Genomic DNA, 12,935 nt, shown 5'->3' with positions numbered 1-12,935 from the left:
GAAGAGAGGTGGACTTCGGCCCAAATGCTATAACAAGAACTCTTCAGCTGAAATCACCACATTTTGATGAGCTTAGTTATCATGCAAGGATAAGTAAGAGCCCTGACAATGATGAACTCGAATAAATAGTGACTGACATATGTGTCATAGGAGCTGACTGGGAAAGGTATGCGGATAAGAGACCCCGGTTCATCAAGAGGGGAGACCTTAGCCCGGAAGCCAAGGGATAGTTTGAACTCGTGAGGAGGTCTATCCTCCCAGCTGCAAATAATTCAGAGGTCAATATCAATCGAGCTACTATGGTACATTGCCTAGTACAGGGTGGAAAAATCAATGTACATGAACTCATAACTGAGGGGATTCAAGAGTCAGCTGAGAAGGTTGATTCGGGTGCCAGGCTTTGGTACCCCAGCACCATTCTCAGATTGTGTACAAAGGCCAAGGTAGTCTTCGAGGATGGCAATCCAGACTGGGTGAACCCTGGGAGGCTAGTTACACTTCAGCGTCTGATCTATACTACGCCCGCCCAACAACAAAGAAGACCTCACATAGGAAAGCCAAAACCAAAAGGAGGAGCTCACCATACTACGCCCGCCCAACAACAAAGAAGACCTCAAATAGGAAAGCGAAAACCAAAAGAAGGAGCTCACCAAGAAGAATCTCATCAGGAAGAACACCAACAAAGAGAATATTATGACCCAACCAACATAAACCTGAATCACATTCATGGAGCTATTGAGGAACTAGCAAGGAGTTATATGGAGGGACAAGAACAACAACTGCATGTTCAAGCTCAAAGGATGGATCGTTAAGAAGAACTCCTTTCTAATTGGATGAATCAACAAGAGCAGTGGAAGAAACAGCAAATGGAACATTATTCCCAGCTCACTCAAGCCATCAATCAAGTGTCTAAAAGGCAAGAGCGTCAAGATAAGCGCCTTCAAGAACTCAACCAACGCCAGCTAGCTCAGACGAAGGCATTCAATGAGTTCAGTGTACTTAACGAAGGACGGCAACTACATAGGGAGGAGTTCAACATAAACACTCAAGCCAAGTTGAACTACATGTCTAGTCATATGCATAATCTACACTATACCATCCCTACATATGATGAGGTCTAAAAAGATTTTGTAGAACAAGAAGAAAGGAAGGTGAAACAACAGAAGGAAACACTGAAAAAGATGGAAGATGCTGGTTTTTGGAAGAAGTTGATTGGAAAAGGCAAGGGAAGTGGGAGTACAAGCACTCGAGAGAAACACAAAGAGGACAAGCAAGAGGAAGAGCATGGACAACCCCATGAGTAAAAGGTGGTGGAGTTCCCTCTTTGTTCCATCTTTTTCAAGCTTTAAATAAGGAAAATCATGTATGAAATAGAACATCTTCCATGGTAGTTTAGAAATTTTCAATTCTGTCTTTAAGTTTTTCATTGCCTAGGTCTATGATTACTAGTCAAGTTGCCTGTTTTCAATTCCATCCTGCTTATTATGTTGCTTGTCTCCCTTTTGAATCAAATAAAAAGAGAATGTGTGTTATCAAAGACTAGAGTGGAGTTCATATTGTGGAGTAAATTACTTAGTTGTGATGTGGTCATAAGTTAGCTAAGTTGGTTCACCAACAAAGGTGGGAAAGCAACTATCTGTCCTGAATCATATCTTGAAACACACCCCATGAGACTAACTAAATAACAAGATCCTAATAGGAAAAAGGGGAAAAGAACAATAAGAGTTGAAAAAGAAAGAAAAGTTAATAAAGAATAAGGCTAGGCACCAAGGGTTTGAAACTTGAGAGATGTGTCTATGGTGCTCCTGTACCAAGGATCTGCTTGGATGAATAAGTTCATAGGAGTGCTTCATCACTTGGTAACTTGGGTTAACTAACCCGGGATTATCAACTGAAAATTCACTATCAAGAGCAACCTTGCTACAGAACATTTAGTAACGCAAAGAGGTGCTGGACACCAAGGTCTCAAGAAAAAAAAATAAACAAACCATGTACCTGTGGTGTGTATGTATGGGGGAAAGAGACTTGAGGGAGTAAGTCCTTAGGGGTGTCTAAACACCTAGCACCTTGAACCAACTGGTTCAGGAGTGCTGGCTGAAAGCTTATCTTAAAGAGTCGCCCCCTCACAGAGCACCTAGTCTAAGAACACAAACAAACCCCAAAATAACAAAAAGGATCAATGAATAAAAGTCTCATGGGATGCAATCAAGTGAGTGTTCTAGGACATGATAAAGGTCTGAAAGCCAGTGAAGGAATGAACCTAAGTTGCTATGCATGAAACCACCATAAAACCAAGGACATGACTTCCACAATAATGACTCATTTCTCTTGGCATTCCATTCATCATTCTCTTGTTCTAGTACTTGCTTAGGGACAAGCAAGCTTTAAGTTTGGTGTTGTGATGCCAGGGCATTTTGGCCAGTTTCACTGACCTTTTCTTTATTGTTTTTAGGGTAGTTTCATGCATTTTCTTAAGGAATAAGCAAGTTTTGGGTAGAATTTCACTTACATCTTGATTCAAGTATACATTGTGCACTTTACATGATTTCATGAAAATTTTGCATGAATTGAATGACAAATTGGATGATGCATTTCCCATGACTTGGACTAGAGCTTTGATGCACTTTATTGCTTGATTTCAGGACAAAGGAAGCAAGGAAGAACCACGTTAGCAGCCACGTTAGTCTAACTAACGTGACCTCTAACGTGGAATGGGAGCTAACTTGCAAAGTTAATGAGAAAAGTAATCGCCAATAACGCCCTCGAAGCCATAATAGCCCACGTTAAGAGTTACATTAACTAAGTTAACATGAACTCTAACGTGGAAGAAAGAAATGAAGCCAACGTTAGTGACACTCACCTTTGTCACTAACGTTGGACCAAGCTCACAATTGGCCACGTTAAGAGCCACGTTAACCTAGTTAACGTGGACTCTAACGTGGGAAGTAAGGGCACATTGGAACGTTAGTGACAAAGGTAAGTGTCACTAACGTTCTCGAAGGATTGGCAAGCTTACGTTAAGAGCCACGTTAACCTAGTTAACGTGGACTCTAACGTAGGGAGAAGGGAAGACTCTCAACGTTATTGGGAAAAGTGAGTCCCAATAACGTGTGCGAAAGACCAAGAAGCAACGTTAGTGGTCACGTTAGTGCCACTAACATTGAAGTTAACGTGGATCATCCCTGGGTGAGGAACGTTAGGGAAGAAGGTGATTGTCACTAACGTTTTCGAACCCACAATTCTCACTTAACATTAACGCCACTAACGTCCTGAGCTAAAGACCATTCCTACTTCACACTTTCTCTCTGCAAGTAAAGCTAAGCCCACTGCAGAAGATAACTGCTTCAAACTCAAGATCCAAAGGCCCATATCCAAGACTTGAAGAACCAACTAGAAGATCAGAAGAGTAGTATATATAGGGGTAGTTTTGAATTAGAAAAAAGGAGCTTTTTGGGGGGATTGAAAATTGGGAACTACTCTCTGTATAATTTACTTTCTCTGCACTTCTAGTTCTAGTTTCATGATGTATTCTCCATCTTTGTTTTCTATTTCCAGAGCTATGAACAACTAAACCCCTTTCATTGGGTTAGGGAGCTCTATTGTAATTTGATGGATCAATACTAGTTTTCATTACTCTTCTTCTATCTTTTCTCTTGATTTTACTAGAAAGCTTTCAATCTTCATCCAATTGGGTAGTTATCTTGGAAAAGAAGCTATTCATACTTGGATCTCTTCTGAACCTTGGAAGAGGAATGAAGAGATCATGCTAGAAATGCTTTCTCATGTTGGACCAAATTGGGTTTGGTTGGATACGTTGACTATAATTCTACCAACACTTGATTTGGGAATGCATATGGTATAATCAGTGACCATACTTCATCTCTTCTCATGAGCAATTGACAAAGGAATTGGCTATTAATCAAGATTTGAGAGATTGAATTGCCAAGGAATTGGAATTCGATCACTTAAGATTGCCAAGGAGATCAATGAATGCATTGATTGAGGAAGAGATGGAAATGAACTTGATCCGGAGAATGCGACATCTCTTACGCCCAATGAATCCCCATTTCTGATCTTACCCATTCTCTTTAATTTCTGCAATTTACTTTTATGAGCATCTTCCCCATTCCCATTTATAATTCTGCAATTTACTTTCCGTCATTTACTTTGAGCTCTTTACTTTCTGCATTTACATTTTCTGCTATTTACTTTCCCATCATTTAATTTCTTGCAACACTCAAACCAAATTCTGCTACGCTCAACTAGAACATTCCTCTAATTAAAGTTGCTTGACCAATCAATCCCTGTGGGATTCGACCTCACTCTATTGTGAGTTTTTACTTGACGACAATTCGGTACACTTGCCGAGGGAGATTTGTTGAGAGACAAGTTTCCGTGTGCATCAAAACACCTCTGTCTGAGCTCCGATTACCGCACCGTTTGCGGCCACGCGTCCACCGCATGGAGCTCTACGTTTCTACCGGAACAATTTCATAGGTAAGCCATTGATTACTCTCAGCCACTCTTTTCCCCCAATTTTTGAAAATTGGAAAAGATGTTGAATTTCTTTGATTTTTGATATTTTAGGATCCAATTAGCTTGAGAAAAATGTTCACTCTTGCTTATGTTAAGCTTGGATAAGGTGAGGATACCACAATTCCATTTTAATTTTTCTGAATTTGTGTTTTGGGAATTAAATTGGGTATATATGTGTTATAAATGTGTATTAGGTTATGAATAAATAATTAGAGCTTGAAATTGTGAATATTGGAACTTGGAGGAAGCTTAGCTTAGAGTTTATTGAGCTTTGAGGGGTTGTCTTGCTTTTAATTAAATTGTCTTGATCGTTACGTGAGAATCGGCCAAGGTATGGTTAGTTTTCTTGCATTTAATATATAATATTCTGTGAAAACTTAGGCTAGATGACCATAGGATAAGTTGGAATGCAGGTGTATATTGAATGTTTAGTAATTTGTAGATGAACATGTTTGATTGGTGCTTGTTGGGTAATTGGTGATTTGATTATGTGGTGGAGATTGTTATTTATATCGATGTTAGAAAGAAATATGGTTGAGTTGTTAATTATATGTTTACAAGGATATTGAATGAAAGTCTGATGGAATTGTTGAGAAATAAAATTTTCTAGTATTATTGAATGGTAGTTAATGGTATGGTGTAGAGTTATGTTGAGGTTAGTTGCTGGCAATTGTATTGGTATTGACAGGTTTAATATTGAATGGAATGAAAGCTTTGAATGAACATGAGGTTTAAGAGTTTGCAAAACTTTGGTTTTAGGCTGAATTTCGGCGGGCCATAACTCTACTTCTGGAACCCCAAATTGATTCCAACTTGTTTTAAATGAAAATTGAGTTCATGAAGTTTATGCCGTTCGAAGAACAAAAGAAAAACGATTTAAAACGATTGAGTTATGCCCGTCGGAAATTTTGATGTTGAATATGTAACTATGCAGGGTGACATTTTATGATTCTGCAGCTTGCCACTGAATCTGTGTTTTTTAAAAGAAGGTACGTCCATGCGTACGCGTGGCATGGGTTTTGGAAATGCGTACGCGACTGGTCCTATGCGTACGCGTAAGGAGCTAAGAAGCATGTTCTCGCATACGCGTGACCCACGCGCACGCGTGACATGAAGTTTTCACCTACGCATACACATGACAAGGGATGCGCACGCGAGCTGCACCTTCACACTCCCACGCGTACACATGGGCCCTATTCCAGCAAACATGATGTTTTGAGTTTTAAAATCTTATTTCAAACCTCTAAACCTCTATTTTTATTCCTTTAGTCATAAATAGTGGTGTTAAGTCTAACAGTCAGATGAAGTTAGGAAATGGGGATAACTTAGAGGTGAAGTAAAGCCAAAAAGAAAATAATGAATTGATCATGAAATGTTACGGATGATTATGAATGATACTTGGCTTGATAATCAAATGAATGATCATGTATGATACTTGACTTGAATGACTAAATGATCAGAGATACAAGATTTCCTAAGTAAAGTATCGTGGCTTGCCACCACGTGTACCAAGTTAAAAACTCGATACTCTGTTTACCCTACGACGTAAGGGTGACCTGGCACTTATAAATTCCCAGGAATATTAACCCCATTGAGCAATATTAATTATTTGAGAAAAAGCTATGCATAGACTCTTAGGGATGCACGTCGAGGGACAGTCTAAGGTTTTCGGATTTGTCGGGTTAGCTGGATAACCAAAAGATAAGCCTCATCAGCCATACGGCAGGCATGCATCATAAGCATATCACTTGAATTACTTGTTTGTGCATTAACTGGGTGTGCCTAAGTGTACTAGCCATGCTAAATGTACATTTGTTACCTGCAGTAATTGTAACCTTCTTGTACTTGCCTTTATTTGTTTATTTGTCTGGAAAATGCTAATGGGGATGGAGGTATAGAGGAATGGCAGTACGGGACTTAGATTTAAGATTAAGTTAAGTTAGGTTTAGATACTCTTAGTAAATTAAACCACCTTTTATGGCTTCTGTTTAATACCTTAAGCTCTATAATCTGAGTGTCGGCGTTCTAGGATTGCCTCTAGCATTTCCAGGACCTTATATATTATGTGTGTGGTACCTTTACCATATTGAGAACCTCCGGTTCTCACCTCATACTATGTTGTTGTTTTTCAGATGCAAGTCGAGAGGCGTCTCGTTAGGCTTCTGGACTCCTGAAGCGAAGTGGTTACTGGGTTATTTTGTTGTACAGTGATGTATATATATGTACTTAGCTTTCTCTCCGCATAACTTGTTCTTTTTATCCTCTTAGAGGTTTATGAAGAGATAGGATTTTGTTTATGTAATTTGGGTTTATATATATATATATGTGTGTGTGTGTGTGTGTGTGTGTGTGTGTGTGTGTGTGTGTGTGTGAATTTTCTCCGGCCAGCCTTGACTTCGCGAGCTGAGTTAGGAGCTTATTATTTTGTATCTTTGGTTCTCTATTCCTACTTTTATTATCTTATGTTTAACAATTATAGTTTTCTTCTCACTCAAGTTATTCCGTTTCCAGAGCGTTGCGCTTTTTATTTCACACTTTGTTTCACCCATTTTTTCAAGGCTCCTAGTTTATTACAATCTTTCTGCTATTATATGTATGTATTTTAATTTTAGAAGTCGTGGCACCTCGCCACCTCTATTTTAAATCCGAGGTGTAAAACTCTGTGTGGTAGGGTGTTACAACAACAATCTTATAGACATATTTAACGAATGCATGCGCTGAAATTTATAAAGTTTCTTCCTCTCAACATTATTACCGCCACCTCAACGTAAACCAATCAAACAAAAGATAATACTATTAAACATGTATCCGAAAATAGAATGAACCACACAAATTTCAAATAGGCAAAAAAGAAGAAAGACCCAGAATAAATTATTGATCCTTGATTAAACTAAATCCTCAAAATTCCCTTCCAAGAAAAAGGAGGAAAAAGAAAATAGAAGAGTCCTGTTTGTTTAATTTTCAAACAAGATCTATACAGTTTACTGAATATAAGAAAAACAACAATTTTTTTGTAAAATGCACCATACACATCAATCCGTAACGTGAATTATAACGGTGTCCAAGCATAAAAAAAGAAGAGGAAAAAAAAAGAAAAAAAAAATATCAAACCGCATGGCGAGTTGTGTTTTGACAAAAACAAAAACAAGTTCATCATTCAAGCTAACAAAATAGGGAAAAACCCATCCAAACTGTAATAGAGTATAACAATGTCCAAGACCTAAAAATACACCGGAGGAAAATGCATTTTGCATAGAGTTTTTCAAGCCTTTAAGAATCAAAGTAAAAATCAAAAGAACGAGAAAAAAAATATTCAAATAAAGCATCATTGACTTACCGTCTCATTACGAAGCCGCTCCCTGTAGTTCTCCGTCTTCGCTCACCGGAACAAAACGAATCACAGAGGAAAAACAACAAAACCGAATCCAAATTAGAGAGCCAAACCCTAAACCACGATCCAGAAGACTACAAATTATTTTACCGTTAGGCTTATTGGGCAGGGATAAAGGGGTAGGTTATAACTTTTTTTTTATAGGGACTTAATTGTATTTTTAAATTATTAGGAATTTAAATGTCTGCAAAATAAAAAATAAGGATATATTTATCTTTTTATCAAAAAATTTAAATATAATTCGGTTTATATTGTGTAAATCGATTCGGAACAAACTGGATCTAATAATTATAATACGGACAATTGAATTTATTATTTTTGCTATAATAAACCAATTTTATTCTGATTTATTAAAAAATAGCTTATTAACCAGTTTAATAAAAATGTTTTTTGTGTCTTTATAAAATAGCTTATTAACCAGTTTAATAAATCAATTTTGTTCAATCATATTATAATATGTATATACATTTTTAAAAAAGAAATATTTTGTGTCTTTATACACTACAACAAAACAACATTTTGGCAACGGTTTTTTTTAATGGTTGATGACAGTTTTAACCGTTACTAGATGTCTTCGCGACGGTTAAAAAAAGCGTCACAGATTTGAGCATCGCCAGCTGACATAGTGACGGTTTTGGACCACCGTTGGTAAGAAGTGTCGCTAAATTGTTTGTGACAGTTTTTGAAGTACAAAACCATCACTAATTTGTAACACTTGTCAAGGTGTTTTTTGTACTGTATTTCGTGACATTTTCAAACTGTCATTAAATTACTAAATCCAGCGACAGTTTTTTTTTTCTATTTCGTGACTGTTTTAAACTGTCATGAAATTTTTAGCTACAATTTGAAACCGTCATTAAGTTACTAGTTTTTATGACCGCTTTTAGATACATTTAATGACTTTTTAAAGCGTCACAATATTTTTAGTGACGATTTTTCGATTTAAAATCGTCGCTAAATTACCAATTCCTGGGACAGTTTTTTCCTGTATTTAGTGACTATTTTAAACCCTCATAATCTCTCTAACATCAATGCTTTCTTTTATTAATTATTGTAAAAATAGAAACAATATATTTCAAAAGTTAAATTCTACAAATTTTACATAGTCATAATCCATAAAATGTAAATTCAAAAAATCCTAACTTAATCCAAACATATAAAGCTAACAATTGTACTTGTAACCTAATCCTCAATTTTTCTCTTTAACTTCACTTCACGTTCAACCTCAATAGTACCCAGCTTCAACAATTGCTTCACAAGCAACTCTTGTCCTTTGCAAATGAGAGAATGCAATGATTAGAATGCATTCACGACTAAAAGGACTTGCAATGGAACATGAAATATAGAAAATTAGAAATATGCAAAGAAAGATTACCACCAAGACTAATGCACATTTGAATTTGTTTGAAATACATGGCATAACCCCAAGCTCATAAAAATCAAGTGGAAAACCTACCACTGCTATTGATGACATGGAGAGAAATAAGCCAACGAAAACACCTTCAGACAATTTGGCTCCAAATATCTGCAACTCAAGTGGAAAATGATGTTCAGACCCTGTCTCTACTCAACCATAAATGCTTAATCTATTGAAGTCCATAACATAAAACTCAGCATCGTACCTTGGAAAGAATAGAAATTTGAAGACCTCTTAAAATAGCAACAGGTCCAACAGCTTTTAACTACATGGATACAAATTTCAGAACAGCTTCTCTTTAGAAAATGAAAATCTATCATTATTCTCCAACCCCTAATTGAGGAAGAGATCCCTTTTAAATTTTTGTAATGGAATATAAATAAACCAAAACTCAAAACTATTAAACCCTGGTAAGAAACTGCATGTACAAAATTTTACTTTGTGCCATCATATAATATTTCTCATTACTTTCTAGATAATGTTGTAAAACAGAATTTTGGAAGAAATAAGCAATATAATTATTAATAGCCAAGCTTAAAAAAGAGAGGTACAATTTCAGAAAGGAAACTTGCCTTGGCCTGATCACTTTCATCCTCATTTTCAACACTAGATTCACTCTTATCAAGAAAACTGCCACATTGTGCCTCGTCAATATCATGTTCAAAGCGACTTGCTGCAGTCTTTGCTTCTTGTAGCTTGGAACAAAGCTTTTAGAGATACTTCTCAGTCTCTTTATGAAGTTGCTTCACATGGTCAGATTTTGCATCCTAATGAAATAATTGAGGTCGATGATTCAGAAAAGCTATTGAGCATTGGCACTTTTATGCAAGTTTAGAAACCATTAACATATATTAAGTACAGCAAATATAATACAAGGTTTTTGAGCAACTCACACTTTCTCCTCATCAGTAATTACATCCTCCCCAAGTTTTTTTACTACAACCTCTGTCCCACGCCAGAATGCACTGCAGAAAATGCCCTGCCAATATAATGCAGAAAATACTAAGAAAGGGGCTTCTAGCAGTATATATTTATATCTAGAATTCCTTTGTTAAAGTTAATAGTACTCCAATAACAAAGAATAACCCATCCCTTTGCATGACATTATTGGAAAAACACTAACAGTTGTTGCTATTTGTGATCGGTCAACACCTGTTTCTTTTCCACACTCAAGTTTTTGCCTATTTGCCAAATTCTACAATAAAAAATAGACTAAATCGTGTTAAGGGAGACAAAATCCAAATACAACCAGGCAAACATGTATTAGAGATCTCACCTCTTTGTTCAGTTTTGACAGAGAACTAGAATAATACAATGGTATGTAGAAAACATTCATAGGACAACTATAAAGAATGAAGTAATATAGAATAAAATAGTAAAGAACAATCTAAAAGGAATAAGAGCCATGAAATTAGGATTAACAGGGACTTAGTTAATAGAAACAAATATTTAGTAACTTATTATAGATAATTATGTGTTAGGCCAACATGTAAAGGTCATGTCAATGTCGTTACCTCCATTTTTCTCTTCTTAACTTCAAGAGATGCTTTCCCAAGCACTAACATGTAAAGGTCATGCCAATGTCTTCCCAAGAGCTCTTTAAATTCAACTTCAGCTTCAATGGTTCTTCCTCTCTGAAAAATACCTTTGAGAAAGTATGATTAGCACATAAATACTAGATTTACAAGACAATGAATGACTTCTGTTATCTTTGTAATATTAATTAATAAATAAAATGAAATTTAAATACCTCAAAAAGTTTTCTGCATTGATTGATGACCTTTCCTTTCAATCCTAATAAACATATGTAACTTTCTTGTAGTTTACTCTCTTCTTGATTTGTATCAATTTTTTTTTATTTTCTGCATTGAATTAAACATCACTTTTTCTAAAATTAATTACAGCTAAAATTAAGTTATATTAGTAGTTACTAGCTACCTTAAGTGTCTTGCCTTCAAGTATGATGATACCCATGTTTACAAGAAGGAGGATTAAAAACTGAAAAACCCATGTGATGTGATACAGCTTCTTTCCTTCACATATTAAGAAATAATTCAAATTAATACTCATCAATAATAGTTTTCTTCTTCAGTTAGAAGTTAAGACTTGTAACAAGATATCATATTATTTTTACACATTAAAGTCATGTGATCATATATAGAATTAAAATGATTGATCATTGCCATAAATGAATCCCATAAGGTCTCTGTTTACTTTCATAACCTAATTTTTAGTACCTAAACTTTTGTTCTGGACTTGAAGAATAGCAAGAAAGAAAGTATGTTCTCCACTGAACTCCTTAACCTTCCCTAATGTTAATCTTTAAGGTGACTGAGATTTTAAAATATGAAAAATATAAGTCTATTGGCACTTAAAATAAATCAAAGCTCCCAAAAATACCAAAAAGAAAAATAATGTTGACAACTTTAAAATGCTCTTGCCATGAACATCAGCAACTCACTAATCGAGTAGAAACAAACAAAATTCCATGAATAACATAAAGAGTTAATAACATCAAGATTTTTAACATTTGTTAGACAATTAGTTCTGTCAGCTTTTTAATCAAGTGCTATGAATTTGATAATTTCAAGCAAACAATGAAGTTTACTAGGAACTCACAATGCCTGAATTTGGTTATAACTTTGGCATTATTCACTAGTTTTACTAAGTTCTTAACAAATTAAAAATGTTAATTAAGTCACAGATTCATCACAAATGTAACAAATATGCAGGAACATCAATTGAAGCTCAAATACATGGTAAACGGCAATTGAAGCTTTTGAATCATGGAGAAACATATGAAATGAATTTCCCTCATCTTTTATTCAGAATAATTTCAGTTCCTGCTACTGATTGGATTGGAAAAATTAACATAAAATGCATAGAGATAGGACTTGAGGCTGATTTATCTTACAAATCAACATTTTCTATTTAAAAAGGCAAAGAAAGAAATTATTGAAGCATTACCATAACTCCATAAAGATAAAGCACACATACCTTTTTGAAGTGAGGAATTAAGGTGAGTAAGAATCATGTAATCCCCTGCGAAACACAACAGAAATGAAATGAAATTAAAATCACTCTAAAAGGGGATATTATTACAGTGGAGGAGTGCTACTTGTCGAAGAGAGAGCTTGATGCCTTGAAACGGAGAGAGTGATGAGGAGATGTCTAACATATCAATGCATTAATTTTACTATTATCTATGCTTCTAATTAGAAATGCATCAAATCAGCCATAATTTTAGTTGAAATATTTTATCGAGCAGGTTGTGTGCAAGTAAAATCAAAATGAATTTTAAGACAGACAAAATTTAAAACTTCCAACAAAACAATCCTCCATGTAATAAGATATTAAGCATGATCTCTTAGATGAAGAATCAATGAAAATTTGAAAATCACAAGTAACAGTACCAAAGAATAACAATCATGTATAGGTTATTTACTATCAGAAGAACAACAAAGAAATTGCAGGAGAAATAAATATTGTAGAAGAATAATCAAATACTCACTATTGGTGCTCAATATTGTGGTTGGAAGAGAAGAAATGGTCACCGAAATGAGGGAATTAGGGTTTGCACTTGCGAAAGAG

At 35.5% G+C, this 12,935-nt stretch overlaps 1 long non-coding RNA gene across 1 annotated transcript in view; it reads right to left on the bottom strand.

Annotated features, from left to right (window-relative positions):
• LOC110267621 overlaps window positions 1,162-12,935 on the bottom strand; it is an 11,959-nt gene continuing 185 nt past the window's right edge. The window contains exons 2-3 of the long non-coding RNA XR_002355442.1: window positions 10,048-10,051; window positions 1,162-1,172 (exon numbers count right to left, since the gene is read on the bottom strand). This is a non-coding gene — a long non-coding RNA (uncharacterized LOC110267621). The remainder of the gene's footprint in view (window positions 1,173-10,047; window positions 10,052-12,935) is intronic.

The sequence above is a fragment of the Arachis ipaensis genome, chromosome B02 (genome assembly GCF_000816755.2).
Source record: "Arachis ipaensis cultivar K30076 chromosome B02, Araip1.1, whole genome shotgun sequence".
Lineage (NCBI taxonomy): Eukaryota > Viridiplantae > Streptophyta > Magnoliopsida > Fabales > Fabaceae > Arachis > Arachis ipaensis.
This window is presented reverse-complemented; position numbering and strand designations above follow the sequence as displayed.